This window comes from Nyctereutes procyonoides, unplaced genomic scaffold (genome assembly GCF_905146905.1).
Source record: "Nyctereutes procyonoides isolate TBG_1078 unplaced genomic scaffold, NYPRO_anot_genome, whole genome shotgun sequence".
Taxonomy (NCBI): Eukaryota; Metazoa; Chordata; class Mammalia; order Carnivora; family Canidae; genus Nyctereutes; species Nyctereutes procyonoides.
In genome coordinates this window covers 36,246,813-36,264,414 of record NW_026575159.1, presented here as the reverse complement: position 1 = coordinate 36,264,414, position 17,602 = coordinate 36,246,813, and the positions used below count along the sequence as shown (strand labels likewise).

The following is a 17,602-nucleotide window of genomic DNA, read 5'->3' as shown; positions in this document are numbered from 1 at the left end:
GGCTGAAATCAGATTGGTAAGAGCTTTTAATGTCATACTGTAGAAAATGAAGTTTATTGTATAGGCAATAAGTGTACCATTTGTCCTTGTATTAGACTCTTATATTTATGTAGAGTGTTAAGGATTGGGTTAGTCAAGACAAACATCCTAGACCACCGTTCTTCACTTCTAGGTGGATGAGCTTTATTTAGAACTTTGGTGGTTTAAACTAAGGGAAAACAAGTGCTTTTGTGGTATATTCAGTAGTACTCCCTGATAGACTCAGCACTTTGACTTTCAAACGACCTTACAAAGTGCTAAAACAGTAAGTCTCCTGTAAGAGAAGTATAACCCTGACTCCAAGACAGAATGACAGATGGGTATTATTTTTGACATCCCCAGAGAATGTAGTGGGAGTACTCTTCTCAATCCCAAAGTGGGAGAAAAGAACCCACAAAGGTTCTCTAGAGAAGATCCTCTATCTTTTTTTTTTTTTTTTTTTTTGGTTAGGATAAATCTGGAAACGGTTTCCAGCAGTACTATGACTAATGTTCTTGGAAGGAATCATCTATATATTGATTCAAATAAAGAATATTTATTTTAAGATTGGCACCTAATGACTCTGCTCCTCAGGAGAAAAAGGGGAAAATGTGGTGGTTCTTATTGGAAATAGGAGCATATGCTATCCAAAAACACTTAACAGTTGTTTGCATTATCTAAATTTTGATATAAACCAGGAGTAAAAATAAATAAATAAATAAATTAATTAATTAATTAATTAAGTAATTAAAAAATAATAAAAAATAAACCAGGAGTAATTAAAATATAATAAATAAACCCTTACATAACATTTTGAAAGGTAAATTCAGATTATCAATATGAGTATATAAATAAGCTTATTTATAATAGTAATATATGACATATTTAGACATGTCTACTCTGCATATCCCTCCCCTGGTTGTAATGCTGATAGTTTCTTGACAAAATGAAAATGGAACACATTACTCTTGTTTTTGTATGATAAAACATGAATTTCCTCTACAATGGAGCCTCTGAGGATTTGGTAAGAGCAGTTGAAGAGCTGTGAACTGCACTTAAGCATCTTTAAAATAAAAGTCTTTAATAAATGGGAGCCATTTGCTTCCAGCTGCTCTTAAGGATAGCAGTCCTCAAGGGGAAAAAATACAAAAATGAATGGATGCTTAATAAATATTTGTTGAATTGAGTAAGTAATTGATTATTTTTCAACCACAAAAGACATTCTGGAGTTTTAGAAGGAAGGTATTATGGCAATTTAGTTTGATCTATGTAACACTTATTACAGTGCCTGGTAGGTAAAAGGTCCTGCTATGCTAAGACAGCATGCCTCAAAATCGGATGTGGTATGACAGGCACTTGAATATGGTTGCAGGGACATAGTTGCTGGCAGTATAGATTTCTTTTAAGTTTATCATTTTTTTAAGGATTTCTTTATTTAAGAGAGAGCAAGAGCAAGCAGAGGGATGAGCAGAGGGATAGGGAAGCAGACTCCCTGCTGAGTGCACTGCCCCATGTGGGGCTTGATCCCAGGACACATGAGATCATGACCTGAGCTGAAATCAAGAGTTAGATGCTTAACCTACTGAGCCACCCCAGCCGTAGAAGATTTGTAAAAGTACATTTTTAAACTGGAATAAAAGGGGATGGCATTTGCTGAGACCTAATAAATTTTTAGATTTGTTATGAATATTATTTTTTTTCTCTTTCTCTTTGAGGGTGGGAAATGAGACAAATCCATGGAAAGTATTGTCTTGAACATTTAGGAAAGATCTTATAATTATGTTCCAGAACAATGGTAGAAATGGTGCTACTGGTCACAAACTTGATTTTGAAAAGAAAAATTAGAATATGAGATCCCTAGGGGGCTCAGCTGTTGAACATCTGTCTTTAACTCAGGGCTTGGTCCCGGGCTTCTGAGTTGGAGTCCTACATCAGGCTCCCCGTGAGGATCTTGCTTCCCACTCTGCCTATGTGTCTGCCTCTTTCTCTCTCTGTGTCTCTCATGAATAAACAAATAAATAAAATCTTTTAAGAAAAATTAGAATACCTCACAACCTAAAGTCCAGCAACTAACAAGCAGATAACATAATGACATTAGCAACTCCTCGTTTGTTTGTTTGTTTTTGAAAGGGAATTTATTATTACTTCAATGTACAGAACAGCATATACTTACCCCAGTTTGGTAGCCAGTTCTTTAGCTTTTGCCTTTTCCAGATAGGCAACGTATGGGCCCAGGACGTTGCCTCTCTGGTGACAGTGAATCTTATCATATCTGTCATCGTAATTAGTCCTGATGGCTTCCACCAGCTTAGCCAGAGCTACTTTGTCTTCCAAGGTCACTTGGGTGAAGGCAACAGTGGTGTAGGTATTCCTGTACACCAGCCTCCCCAGCTGGCCTTCCCTTTGACAATGCAGTAGGAAATGCCCATTTGACCACACAGCAGACAGAAAGACAGCCAGCTCAATGGGGTCCACATCTTGTGCAATTAGTACCAGCTGAGCTTTCTTGTTTTCCATCAAGTTGCTGAACAGTATTAACACCAGCTTGAAGGACAGGTGGCCTCTTAGTGAGGACATCCCCTTTGTCAGAAGCTTTCTTCTTAGCCCAAGTCAACAATCTCTGCTGCTTCTCTTGCTCTGTATTTGTGGGCCAGTTTAAGCAGCTGAGTAGCTGTTTGGCACTCCAGGCCTGGGTAAACTGGTTAATGATTTACCATTATCATTACCATTACCATGGGTGGCAGGGCAGGTAGGGAATTCTAGATGTTTATAAAGAATAGCCCTTTGCCTCTGTAGCCAATTATAGCAGGGCCATTAGGCAAAGCAGGTGAGTTCCCTTTTGGGCTATTAATCTACTTTGCTCTCTCCTATGCCAAAATTCTTGGTCTTTTTCTTACACAAGGGATTGATCAGCTTCTTGGTCTCCTGCTTCTTCACAACGACAGGGCAGGATCAACTTCTTCCTCTTAACCTTCTTTCCTTTTAGCATCTTGGATGGCTAGAAGAGAGAGTACAAACCCTCTTTCAAAAGTCCTAATAAGAAAAAAAAAATTGTAGATACACTATTACCTCCAGGCGTGTTCTTTTATTATATTTATCATAATTTATTTCTTTACACAGTTTAACGGCTGCCTACAGAAACATTTAAGGCAATGTTTCCCAATAGTTTGAGACTTCCTATCCACTGAAATTTTAAGACAATGTGATATAAATTGTTTTTCCAAACATTTTTTAGTTTCCTTCTGAGAGTTCTTCCAATAATAAGACTCCAATACAAAATAGAAATGTCCCATTATAAATTTTAAGATCCTCTTTGCTAAAACTATATTAAATTTGTTATTTGAGGGAACATATTGGATTATATTATCCATTTGTAATTTTGTTTCTTTGTCATTTACTAAATGCTTAACTTGCTGATTTATGAACCTCCTCTTGCCTGAAAGAGCCAAGGTAAATTGCAATTGGCAGTTCTGTAAAGGAGTCTAAATTATTTTCTTTCATGAGTAATGTGAAAAATTGAAGTGTAATTGATATTCATTAAAAACCAATGTGGATTTTTAGAAGTACAGAAATAGAAACTCTTGTCTAAAAAAATAGTAGTTGAAAAAAGTAATTTTAGTGGATTTTTAAAAAGTATGAACCTATTCCTTCACCAAATCTCCACAGACCTTTAGGCTTTTTTTGAGTATTTTGTATAGATACATAAAGTAATTATCATAGTTCATTGAAATAACATGCACTTTTTTTTTACATTTTAACATATCTGTATTGTGAAGCATCTTAAAATCCCTAGTGTATCAGAGTTTAATTAGTGATATTTCTCTTTTACATAAAATAATGATGTGAGTCACAATTTATGTTTACATTCAATAACTTGTAAAATGTAATGAGATATTTGAAAACATGTCAATGCTTAAAATTTTGATTCTAGCAATTTTAATTCAGATGTTAAAATGTTTAGGTATAGTATTAAGTGCTAATTATAATTTCTATTGGATATGATTTAATTTCTATAGCAGAAGCCTATGAAGGCCACATGTTTCTAAAATATTGTCAGCATGATTTTTCTTTGCTGTCATTTAAAAAAATATTTGTTCTTTGATTTTTGTCTTAATGTTATGTGCATGCACAAACCATTTTGAAAGATAGCTGATAAATCTTTTCAGAAATGCATATCAAATAACCACAAAATTATTATATATCTATAAGATAAGTTCATCTTTGACTCATTGTAATTACACAAAATATTTGTTAAAATATGAGAATGATAATTTTATTAAGCTATGATTATTTCTGTATTTGCTCAGGATATTTTTGGCATATTGTTTTTTAAATATAGGTATAAGAATTTATCATATTGTTATATAGTTCATACAATCAGAATAGACGAAATTCAATACGTGTATTTCTTTTTTTCATGTTTGTATGCTCATAAAAACATCCTGTACATGTCAATCAGCATAACCTAGTTTGAGCAGAAATATTATTGTAGGATTACACTTGGTTATCTGTCTTTTTCTAAGCATGAAAAGTCCTTGATATCATATCTTTTAAGCAAGCATTTTAAAAATGAAGAGCAAATAGACAAGGGTTTTGAAGTTTGCATCTGTTGATGCAGAAAGTTAGCTATTAATATTACATATATTCAAACTAATCACAGTTTATGGAATTAACTGTAAGTGAAACCATGTAGAATGGCATTTCATGCTTTTGGTTTCTTCTGACTTGAAAGGGAGTTGTTTTCCTCTGACAGAGTAGAGAGGATTTGGTAACAACTTTCCATTCCTCAAATCTAGGTTGCAAGGGTTTTTTTTTTTTTTCTTCTTTTTCTAAGTGACATATGGGAGGATTCTGAACCTTGAATAAATAATTGTGCATTTCCAATAATATTAAGGTAAAGTGAACCAGGAATTTGAAACAATTACTTAGGTAATTTAAGTTCCAATCAGTAGCTCATTTTGATATAAAAATCTGTTATGCTTATCAAGAGGACACATAAATAAATTGATATACATTTATGTTCTGAAATAAACAGTGTCCAAAACGTGTTAGATATTGCTTTGCCTGTCCTCCAGAAACTTACTATTTTAACACCAGAGGCATGGATGTGCATCAGCACAGATAACTCTGGATAAATTAAGTAAATGGTGGTCCATTTGAAACAACAAACATTTATTTCCTCATAATTTCTGTGAGTCAGAAATCTAGGCAAGCCTTAGCTGAGAACTCTGGTTCAAAGTCTCTCCCAAAGCTGTAATCAAGGTTGACTGGGGCTATGGCCATCTCAAGGCTCAACTGAGGTTCATGTCCAAACTCATTGTTTCACTTGACTGTTGGCACATACCAGGTCCTTGATGACTGTTGTCTAGAGATATCAATTCTCTATTGGGCAGTTCACTTCATGATAGCTGATTTCCCTCCACAAAAGCAAGAGAGCCAGAAAGAGTGAGGAAGACAAAAGCCAGAATCTTTTGTAACCTAATCTCAGAAGTGACATCCCATTACTTTTATTATATTGTATTCTTGAGAAATGAGTCCCTAGGCCCAGACCACACTCAAAAGGAGAAGATTTAAAAAGGTATGAATATTCAAAGGTAAGGATCACTGGGGGTCATTTAAGAGGCTCCTACCACAACATCACTAGTCTCAGTAGGATGTCTGTGCCCCTCTAACGCTAAAGTTTTTCTTCCTTTTGTGGTTATGCACTTTTTCTTTTTAACAAGTATTTGTTTTCTGCTTTCACCACACCCTTTTTCTATCTCCTGTGAAGTTTTAAAACCATTCTTCTTAATCATCTTAAACGTGAAACTTAATAGCACATTGATTTGCATATTCTGCAATAGCATATTCAGTAGCACATTGAAATTTGTACTCTTTGCCTTATGCAAAGCATTGTATCTGAATGCCATGGCTGTGTTGTAGTCGGACCAAAAATGAATTAAGGAAATTAAGAACTGAAATATGCCCACGAAATTATATTATTTCCCAAACTCACACAAAATCAGTGCCTGTAGAAATTTAAAAGAAAGGTGATAATTTTGAGTAGGGCATTTCTAGAGATGGCAGAGAGCAAGAAAAGGTAGGAGAGTATTGAGCAAATTAATGTATGACAAACCTGAATTACTGAATGTAACAGGGGAATGTGTCCTCTTATGTGCTGCCATCTTCAACTTGTAGAATGCAGTGATTATTATTTCTTACCAACTTCCATAAGTTTTAATTTCCCCTGATGAACTAGGATTTATTGTTCTCATAAAGTTTTCTTAATAAATGCAATGAGATTGGTAACTGCGCCAATTAATTAGTCAAGTACATATAAAATCCCTAGTGTTTATTTAACTTGATCTTTAAAAAAGTCAAAATACAGATATGTAAAGCGCTAAAATGTTTAGCAACCATTTCTTTAAATTTCAAATTCTATTTTTAGAAAAAGAAGATTTATAGGCTACTATGCTTTGTAATCAGTATAGATAAATGATATTTTATGGGCAAAATATAGATAAACAAATAGAAGTCCTTAGGACAGATATAGGCCAGGAAGCTAATAATTATCTTTGTAAAATTAACATCTATGTGAAGTTATATTCTTTTAGAGTTACCAACTGTTTTCTTATGGCATAATCAATGCAAAGTCTTGCTTTATATCCCATTGTCTTTTACTCATGTACATTTAGATAGATCATACCGTGTTTTCGAGTCACTAACAGCTAGCAGCTAGCAGTTCACTTGTACACATTGCTTATTAATAATCTTATGTTAGATTAAATTAACTGCAGTAAACATTTAGTATTTACAATGTGACAGAAACTTTTCTTAGTGCCTAATAATACTGATATATTTTATCTTTAGTACAATGTTTTGACAAAAATGTTCTTTAGAATTCCCACTTTTCAAATGAGAAAACTGAGAGACAAGCAAGTTTTTTACCCACAACTGTACTATAAACCGATAAACTTTGGTTCCATATTTGTGCTCTAAGTCGATTGTAGTTTAATTACATCATAGTATCTGTTAAAAATCAATGACCCTGAATAAAAGCACCATAAGGGCAGAGGCTTTGTTTTACATTCCTCTGTATAACCAAATAGTTGTTGAATGAATAAGTGAGTGAATAAAGGAGTGTAAAAATGTTACATGACTAACTGGGGTAGTAGGTATTACTAAATTCCAAAAGCCTAAATGAGGATTCACTTTTTTCAAATGCTCATCATCAAAAAAACCTGTTTTGTTAATTTCTGGAGGTGTTTATCTGGAACTAACAGAAAACCTGTGATCTCTGGAAGGCTTTCACATGCAGGGTCACTAGAGGCATGTTAAGGAAGAGCTGCTTCTGTACAGAGAATAAGATAAAGCAGCTATTTTTCACTAACTACACAAAGCCCATCTAACTTTGCTGTCACAATCTCTCATAAACTCAATTGTTCATATAAAATGGAATTTTACGTGTAAAATGATATATTTATTGACAGCTTATAATAAATCATTCATAATAAGAGAAAAATCCATCACATTGTTGAGCATAAGAGCAGAAATTAGAGGCCCGTCAAATCAACTTCAGGGTGTGCTAGGTGGCACAATTACTACACAGAAAATTGAATCTTCAGGGTCTGAAGTAGTTATTTGCTGGGAAATTCTAATGCTTCTTACTCAACTTTTAAACAGAAGTCTTTGAGAATTCAATTATTTGGTAAAAACAGCACTTATCTTCCCATTTTTCTCAATAGTGTATTTCTGTGCCCTGTTGACATTAAAATACACTCATTCAAGAAATTCCTTTTTTTATTGTTGTTGTTGTCGTTCTCCTTGGGCATTCACGAGAGCTCATCCTTCTTAGTCATCACAAAGAGAACACACTGAACATCCGCCATGTGCTCAATGCCTGCATGCCATTTGGGTTGCCAAGAAGTGGAGGAGTAGGAAGGAACCCCAAATAGACTTAAAAGTGGAAATGTATATCAAAAGTTTCCCAAAAAAAGTGTGTACATATTTTAGAAAATGGAAAAGTGGAGACTAGTAGGAAATGGGAAAAGGTGGAAACGTTTGTGAAAGAGATGGGCAGTATGATTTTTATCATGCACTTAACGTGCTGATATGACCGACATGAAGCAGGAGAAAAAGTGGAGAGAAAAGTAGCCACTTGGTAACCATAGGATTTAACTCACTCTAGGGTTCATGTAGGAAAACAGACAGTTAAGGCAGGTTGTTTTTTTTTTTTTTTTTTTTTTTTGAGGGCTGTAAAGAGACCAAATTTGACTTAGATATGTAAGACAACAGAGAACCATTATAAGTTCTTTTAAGATGAAAGCAGCATTTAAAGACCTTAGTCTGGCAGGGTAATGAATGATGGATTGGTAAACTGTACAATTAAGAGATGGAGGAACTATCAGGAAAAGGTGATGCTTCAGCCTTTCATAGTCAAAGTAAGGAGGGTTTGAGGTTCCAGAAATTATGACAGTATAAGTAAAGAAGTATGGTCATACCTCCAGGAAACTTGATATGGCAAAACAAGTCTTTACACCCCAGGTATATTTGGTAGAGAAGAGACACATTCTATAGGTTACAGGACTTTTTAAATTATTTACATGACTCCATTCTTCTCAAACTGGGTAGTTAGAAGCAAGATGATATCAAGGGTATAATAGCTCCTTTTCCTTGTTTCAATGTACAGCTTTATGCTGATGGTGCTAGATTTTGACCAACAGACCTATTCATAATATGGTCAAAGTTTATTTAACAAAGTTTATTTAACATTTTATACTTTCCTATACTATACTGAGAATTTACACTTTTCTCTAAAATCTGCTTCTCCTTGGGCAGCCTCCGTGGCACAGCGGTTTAGCGCCTCCTGCAGCCTGGGGTGTGATCCTGGAGACCCCGGATTGAGTCTCATGTCAGGCTCCCTGCATGGAGCCTGCTTCTCCCTCTGCCTGTGTCTCTTCCTCTCTCTCTCTGTGTCTCTATGAATGAATAAATAAAAATCTTTAAAAAATAAAATAAAATAAAATCTGCTTCTCCTTACATGATAGAATTTCCTTATATCTCATCCACCTTGTTTCAACATATGAACTTATCAATGAGTCCCATTATTACCATGTTTCTCTCAAACACTAGTGCCCCTACCCCACAACCTTCCATTGCATTACCACTTTCCTTATCTGAACCCTCAGTCTTTCGAACCTAGACTGATACAGTAGCTCTCTGGACCTCTTTCCACACTTCCAGTCTTTTCCCACGCCAGTGCATTCTCCAATTGCTGTGATGTGTATTCCTTCATCACAGATCTGATTATGCTATGCCCGGCTTACAAAATTTGTCACCCTTTTGTCCATAGAATAATTCCCACTTCCCTAAGGATGTAAAATACCTTTTAGCATTTCATACCTTCAACAAATGCATTCACTGAACACCCAAAATGCGCCATGCACTGGCTAGAAAAGCTCTCAAAAACAAAAGTTGACGTCCCTCCCTGCCCCCCCCCCCCCCCCGCCATGGAACTTACAGTGGAGGACAAATACTAATCAAATAATTACACTAAAAATGTAAAATTGCAGCTGTATAAAGTTTTGACAAGGAGTTTGTGAGATTGTATAATAGGGATTTTACCCAAGCAGGGAGGTTAGAGAAGACTCACTATGGAAGTAGTTCAGAAAGTAATATCTGCAGGATAGGTTGGTGAAAGCAAGAATATAGGGTTATCATAAAGGAGGCTTCGAGGGAGACTTGCAGAGTGCTGCTGCATGCAGAAATATGCCAGGGGGTGGGATTCAGAACTTGCATTTAGTCTGGACCAGAAAGACTGTAGGGCAGAACCTTACAAAATAAGGCTCAAGAGCAGAGCATAGAACACACTGGGTTTTGTAGACTAGTGAGTTTATTCTGAACCATGGGGAAACTAGTGAGAGGCTTTATGTAGGAGAGTGGCATTAGGAAAGAACAAGTATGTGGATCGGCAGAGAATGATCGATCTGGGCAAAGCGTATAAGCCATTGAGTAAGTTTTGCTAGGACTGTTGTGATGATAGTGGTGATCTTGACGATCTAAATAGAAGTTATTGTCTGATGACTGAAATGTGATAAATGCCTATATTTTTCTATAGTGTGGAATGAAGAAATAATAAAGAGTAAAAATAAGGATTAAAAAACAGACAAAATGAAGATGACTAGGAAGCTAGAATGTTACAGAGGCTGTGGCAGAAAGAAATCTATGCTTGTTATGGGGCATTTAGCATCCTCACCCATCAGAACCTTCATGCTTGCTACCTAGGAATCAGTTTTCTTGGCAGTTTTGCCATACAGTTTACGAAGCTATGTGATTCTGGTTTTCCAGGAGACATCATATTGCATTTTCTTGAAGTTTCATTTGAAAACGGCCTGCATTGGCATCATCAGACATAAATAAAAAAATATCTTGAGGACAGGAACAGACCCCAGGGTCTACTAGTCTTCTTGATGGAATCTAAACTTTCAGAAATGGTGGGAAACATACTAAAGCATGGGTTTAGTGTCAAAAGTACTCAAAGTGTGGCACATATCACAAATTCACATGCCAAAAAAAAAAAAAAAGAGAGAGAGAGAAAGAAAGAAACCAACCCTCTCCCTCCCTCCCCCCAAAAAACCCAACCAAACAAACGGATACACATGTTCAAAACACTGGGAAACCTTTGCCTGTACAGATAGATTTGGAATGCAAGTCAGTTGCATAGCTTGGCTGGATAATGTAAAAGTTCTTTGATTACTGGGGATTCCAGTTCAAGGGATTTATGTATTGATTGTTTTCAAGTCTCCTGCCTCTCATTAGTCAAAATTATGTCTCCTACCCTTCTGGGTTTCTTACTCACCTCTCTGTGGGGGAGATCCGGTGTCTCTGAGTCTCAGTGAGTCAGGACTGGGAACTGTGAAACTTCTGTGTGCCCCCCACTGTCGACCAAGCTCCAACCTAATTTGTGGATGCTGAGGCAATGGTGGCCTTCTATTAGCTCTCAGCAAGATGCTGGTCTATAATATGAGAAGTACTTCATCTAGATTTAATGCATGAAGCATCATGAGGACAGAGATTCTCTTCTTTTATTCTATTGCAATTATTTTAAGTTTTGCAAATAGTTAATTCCCATCCGGGAGATCTTAGCCATTTCATCATAAAAAGAAGTAATGAGGGATCCCTGGGGGGCTCAGTGGTTTAGTGCCTGCCTTTGGCCCAGGGCGCGATCCTGGAGTCCCGGAATCGAGTCCTGCGTGGGGCTCCCGGCATAGAGCCTACTTCTCCCTCCTCCTGTGTCTCTGCCTCTCTCTCTGTGTGTGTGTGTGTCTATCATAAATAAATAAATAAATAAATAAATAAATAAATAAATAAATAAATCTTTAAAAAAAAAAAAGAAGTAATGAGATTTTGACAACATAAATAAGCCATGAATACTAGCAACACACACACACCACACATATTTTGTAACTGATTGGAAAATTGTAGAGTTAGAGTATCTAAGTATTGTAAAAATACTGTTCACAGTCTATAGCAAAGTAAGCTATATAGGTATATATAGTGATAAGTATGTGCCTAGCTAAAACTCTTACGTTTATAACAAGTCAGATTCATTTTTCTTTGAGAAAACAGCAGAAAAAATTGTAAGACAAAGTTTAAATATTGCTCCATCACTTATAACAGTGAGCTATTTAGTAATTGATAAAAATGCAATGGAGGATGAAAACTAGTGCTATTTTACATAGGACTCTCTGAATATCTAAAATTCTGTGAGGGATATAACTATTTTTATTTTCAAAATTAATAAAAGTTTCACGCAAATCATCTTAAACACCATTGGTCCTTGAATAAAAATTCAATCTGAAATTGACAATTCTGCACAAGGCAAATCTTTATACTGGGTTAGAGTGTCCCCAGCAGGTGGTTTACTTATGGTTAATGATTTACAATTCTTGAATATTCAGATCGGTAAATGTTCTGGTGCTTTGTAATTGCCAAACACTTATACCCTAGTTTGCTTTATGACAGCTTGCCTTCATTTTAAACATGCTGTTATTGAACATGATTTAAAATGAATGCCAAAAGTATGAGGTGTCTTCATGCATTGACTGCTATGGGCAAACACACTGTACATGCTTTTCTTCTGTGTTGACAAAAATAAAAATAAATTATAATTTTCTGATACGTTCTTCCATATATTCAGATTTTAAAAAGACCTTGACTACTAGTTTTTTGGATCTCTTCCCTTATAGTTTATTAGGAGTTACAACTCAAAATGTAATCAAATACTTATTATAATCTATTAGATACTTCTATTTTAAAATTATACCTCATGAGGGAGTAGTTCAACTTCAGTAATATTTGACAAAATTGACAGGAAATAGAAAATTTATAAAGAGGTTTACAGGTCTAAAATGGTTTATCCTAGAAAAGATTAAAAAAAAAAAGCTGTGTATTGATTTCTCTTTTGAAGTACAGGAAGCCTTTTGTTTGATAACAGACATGAAAATATATAGGAAAACTCAGTGTATGGAAAGACTTAGAAGACCTTGACACCTATTAATTATAATCTGCAAAAGTCATTTCAACATCTCTAAATTTTTGTTCACTAATCTGTACGTTGAAGCTAAAAACAGCTGTCCGAATTATATCACAAGGTATTTTTCAAGAATAAAATACCTCAATTTCCTGCTAATGGTATGCACATGATGTGGGCAGGGCCCATCTTGCTTTAATTCTTTCCTAGGTAATAGGTACTCTAGTGTTTCCGAATGAATGAATGGATGAATGAATGACTTAAATCAGAATATAAATGTAAAAGTAAAGTACAAATGATAAAGTATTTTTCTGTGAGTTTAAGCGAACAGGAACTCTTAATTGGCTTAGGGAAACCCCTTTTCTATGTTTTAGGACAGCCATTGACAGTTATCAATTATGAAAACTCTTAATCCATAATAACTTGGTAAGAATCTTTTTTTGTTTCTTCTGTTTTTCAATCTTGAAGAAAAAACAATCAAATATATTGAGTGCTTATCTTACATTGCATATGTATTTATTGAGTTACTGAAAAAAAGGAAAAAAATGTGCCTTCTGGCCTCATGGACTTATGTCTAGTTAAAGGTTGAGGAAAATAACACAATGCTAAATAAACAGTGTTACAATAACGGTTGTGATCCAAGCAGAGTACAAGGAGGTTTTACAAGCCTCCAAAGCCTACAAAGTGGAAAGCAATGTACCAGGAATTATGTGTTTGTATTCAAGAGACATTTATTTTAGCATATATTTTCTGCTACACCAAAACTGGGGGTAAGTGTAAGTAAGCAAGAAAGGTTGAAACAACCTTCTGCCTATAGATTATCTCCATTTTACAGATGAGGAAATAAAAGCTCCAAGGGATTAGTTTCTTGTCTAAAACCATACAAATAGTTAATTGACTGGGAGCTCCCACCCAAATATGTTTGTCTAATCCATTTAGACGCTGAGTTGGGTAGTATTGTTTAGGGACTCTTCCATTTTTAGAATTCAGTGCATACAGTGTAAATGACATGAGCATAGGAGAATTATCTAACTCTGGTGTTAATATTTTCCAAATGTCATAATGTCTATTTTTTATCATGGTGTTGCCCTGAATTTTCCTTTTTTTTTTAATGGTGCCTTCTAAAAACAAATATATTTATATGGTTAAAAGTGTAATCTGTGCAAGTGACCATTTGCTCTGTCTGAAAGGCCTGTTACAGCTATGTATAGATCTTAGATCTGTCATCTCTATGAAGTATTTTTTCTTGGGGCAGTCGCATTATTGATCACATGATTTCCCCATTACTTTTGTGAATATTTCCAGAATGTCTTGGCTTGCCCTATTTAGTTACCACAGTGCAGCTAGTGATAGGACTTTTCTCTTAGACTTATCCTTTTTGGTATTTAACACATAGTAGCACTCAGTACACATGTGTTGAAACAAATTTGCCTAATTCATACAAATTATAATTCTATAATCATTATTCTCCCCCAGTAGAGAATCAATGGTATTCTGAAATATCTTATATTTATAAACACATCAATTATTTATCACTTCACATTTTCAAGAGAGGCAGCAAACGTGTTTTTTTTTTTTTTTTTTTTTAATAAAGGTGAGGCAGATATGTTGTTTTGGTAACCTGCAGGTACAGTCTCAGTATTGTGAGGCAGGAGGCCACACACTCCATTGCCCACTCCTACAGCTTGTAACACAGAGAGAACTGAATTAAAGCGATTTTACAACTCCTACCTTTTCTGTAGTCTTGTTCTTCCTGTTCACATTGTAGAGGACAGCTGGCCAGTCTGCTGAACTTTGAATAAATGTCTCTTCACCCTGAAAAAAAAAGGAGATACGTCCATGCAGGCGTACCCTGACACTGCTTTGATGGGTGAGGTCCAGGGAGGAATGGGCACTCTCGTGGCCACACACATTGGTATAAAATACTCAGCAATATGAAAATAACCATTGCTACTCTATAGGAGAGATTTCTTTTAATTGTATTCTCTTATATTGTACGTGGTCATATACTCTTTGTGACTATTTACAACTTAATTTACCTTTCTTACATGTTCACAACATTGTTAATGGTATTTTTTGTTTGGGGGGAGTTGGTTTGTTTTGGTTTGTTTTTACATTGCAACAATACCCCTTAAAAAATATTGTACTCTAATTTAGGCATAAATCATGCCAATGGTATCACTTGGCTAACTTCATATGACACAATAAAAAATTATTTAATTTTCACAGGTGATTTTATAGTTTTATTTTTTTTAAAAAAAGATTTTATTGTGATTTCCATTTTAATTTTTACAGGTCATTTTATCAAATACATATATAAGTATTAACTTTTATAATAATAGTAGTTCTTAATCACTTCTCTAATCTGTGAACAACAAAATATCTTATTATTCTTGACAGCACTGAGGTGAGTTCACTTATTTCTTCCCATGTGAATTACATATCTTCACTCTTCTTTAATTGCTATGTGCTTAATTTTCCTCCATTGCAGGAAGCCCAACTATTTTTAGGTTTAATTTCTATTAGATTTTCCATCATTTGATCTTTACTGATCCATGACAATACATTGTTCTTTCATGATTCATGTTTTCTTACATTTATTACTACCCCCAAACTATACTGGCTTTTTTTTTCATGACATATTTAACATGTGCTTTGGTGTGCAAAACATTAAAAGACCTAAAATGAGCAACTCGTGATTCTATTTATATTCATATTATAATATGTCTGTGATATTATTTCTATGATTTTCTCACTATGCATTAGCAATGTGGGAAGGAGAGGGAGTTGAAAATATCTTCTGAATTAAATCTGTATGTGTGTGTGTATGTGTATGAGGGAGAGAAAGAGAGAAAGACAGAGAAGCAAGGAGGCAGAGTAAAGGGTTTTACAAACTTTTAAAAGGAAACATAATTTTTTTGCCCTTATGTTCCTCTTGGTGTCTATGTACATGTTTATGGCAAATGTTTTCTTGAATATAGATGAATCAAATTGACAAATCTCTAATGTGTAGGATGGAGGGATTGAACCATAATATGTTTACACAGATTTAATGGTTTAATTGAATTACATGAGAAGTAGGTAAAATTCCTAATATCAAACCTGTCATGATGAAGTGGGGGAAATAAACCCAGAGTTAAATAAGACTAATTAATCCTAGAAAGTCCAAGTTATATATATATATATATATATATATATATATATATATATATATATATAAATTGTACTCTAGAGGAATATATGACCAACTAGAAGAATCAGTGATTTTGTATGGTTGAAGTGACCTGTCAATTGTTCCTTGAAAAATACATATGTTATCTAATATATCAAACTCATGGGTGTCTTATGCAAATAAAATTGATATAATGCATGTGTCAATGCTTAGTAAATTCTAAAGAAATACAGACAAGTAATTGATATTAATAGTTCTTTCTAGGATTAATTGAGAACAATGTAAAGATCAGTGTGGAGTCCTTTGCTAGGATATGTAATGTAATTTTAGGAAAGTCTCTAAGGTTTCTCATCTATAAAATAGAGGTTAATAAGGCCCACCTTGAAAATCTGTTAAGAAAAATATACACGCGTATGGATCTGAAAAGGAAAATGCTGGTATTTGTTGGTACACAAAATTGTTAATTTCCTGTGACTTCTCCTTAGTCACAAGTAACTGTTTCTGGGAAGAACAAAACAAAACAAAACAAAAACAAAAAACAAAAACACTCATTCAGTAAGCATTTGGAGCACCTGTTATTTGCCAAATACTGGTAATATGGGGAGCTGAGCTAAAGATTATTGGGAACTCACATTTTGGTGAGAAAATTAAAAAGGTTGATTCAATGAGAAGTGCTTGTAAGTAAGGCAGGGTATGTACCTCACTTAGACCAAGTATAGGAGTCATCTTGAAAGTCTTTTCAGAAAAAAAAATCTGTCAAGAAGTAATTACTGACTTCTATGTTATATAATGAAATTCTCTAAGGACAGAGCAAAATCAAGGTAATAGTCCAAATAGGGGACTGATGAGGTGAGGAAATATGGAAACTGGAAAATCAAAGAGGCTACATAAGGATTTTTAAGGTCAATTATTACTGGGGTACAAAAACCCATATTGGATTTTTGCAAACTCATATTTCATGGGCAATCCAAAGTCTTCAGTTTCCAGGACATGTAGTATATGAGGTCTGTGTGTGTAATTTCTAGTAACTGAAGTTCCTATAGCAACTTTTACTAATAAAAGAAGAGTATTAATAAGACAAAGTATCTCTCATCTTTTTCAATTTACACGTTTTTGATTCTACATATCTTGAAGAAATGATGTGTTATTATTAACCATTTTCACTGTTTTGAATACATGAGTATAGGGCTTTTCTTATTAACATCCCTCTAACAAGTAAAGAATGTTTATCCATATTATATAACCCTAATCTTATTCTTTTCATATAAATGGAGATTTAAAAAATAATATTGAATGATTTATTCTGCAAATGATTGAACCAAACTGCACACATTTTTCTCTCATAGAACTTTTATACTTTCAACTATTGACACTAATCATTCTTATTAGATCTACCTAAGTAAAATAGGTTTTATAACATATATATGGCTGCATTTATTAGTATAGACTTTTTCATCTGTTAAAGAAATGCAATCCTACTTAATATGAGGTTGTCAAAAGTATCTTTTACACTTCCTTTAAAACACATTTTCCCCTATTTTCATTTAATAGCAGGCATAATGGATAATGCTTAAAAATTAGAAATACCTGTAAGTTTTGATACTGTCATTGACATTTGACAAAAAAATCTTAAATAACTTTGTTTCTTTGAAATGAAAAGTGATTATTTCATTAGAGCTGAAATGAATGTAACCTATGTCTTCTATGGTTATATTATGGCATGGTTAATAATAATTTAAGGAAATACATAGGAATTTTGTTTTTTTATTTTATAAATTGCATACTTTATAAATTGTGACTTGTTAAAAGACCTTCTACGTTACAGATATTTTAGGAAATTAGTTTATATTAATTTGTTGCATTTAAATTGTGTAAACAAAAGGACACTAATATCACAGTTT

General features: G+C 34.2%; 1 pseudogene; it reads right to left on the bottom strand.

The window, feature by feature from the left end:
* Positions 1-2,187: 2,187 nt before the first annotated feature.
* LOC129502456 (60S ribosomal protein L7a-like) lies at positions 2,188-16,427 on the bottom strand (annotated as a pseudogene).
* Positions 16,428-17,602: the final 1,175 nt, after the last annotated feature.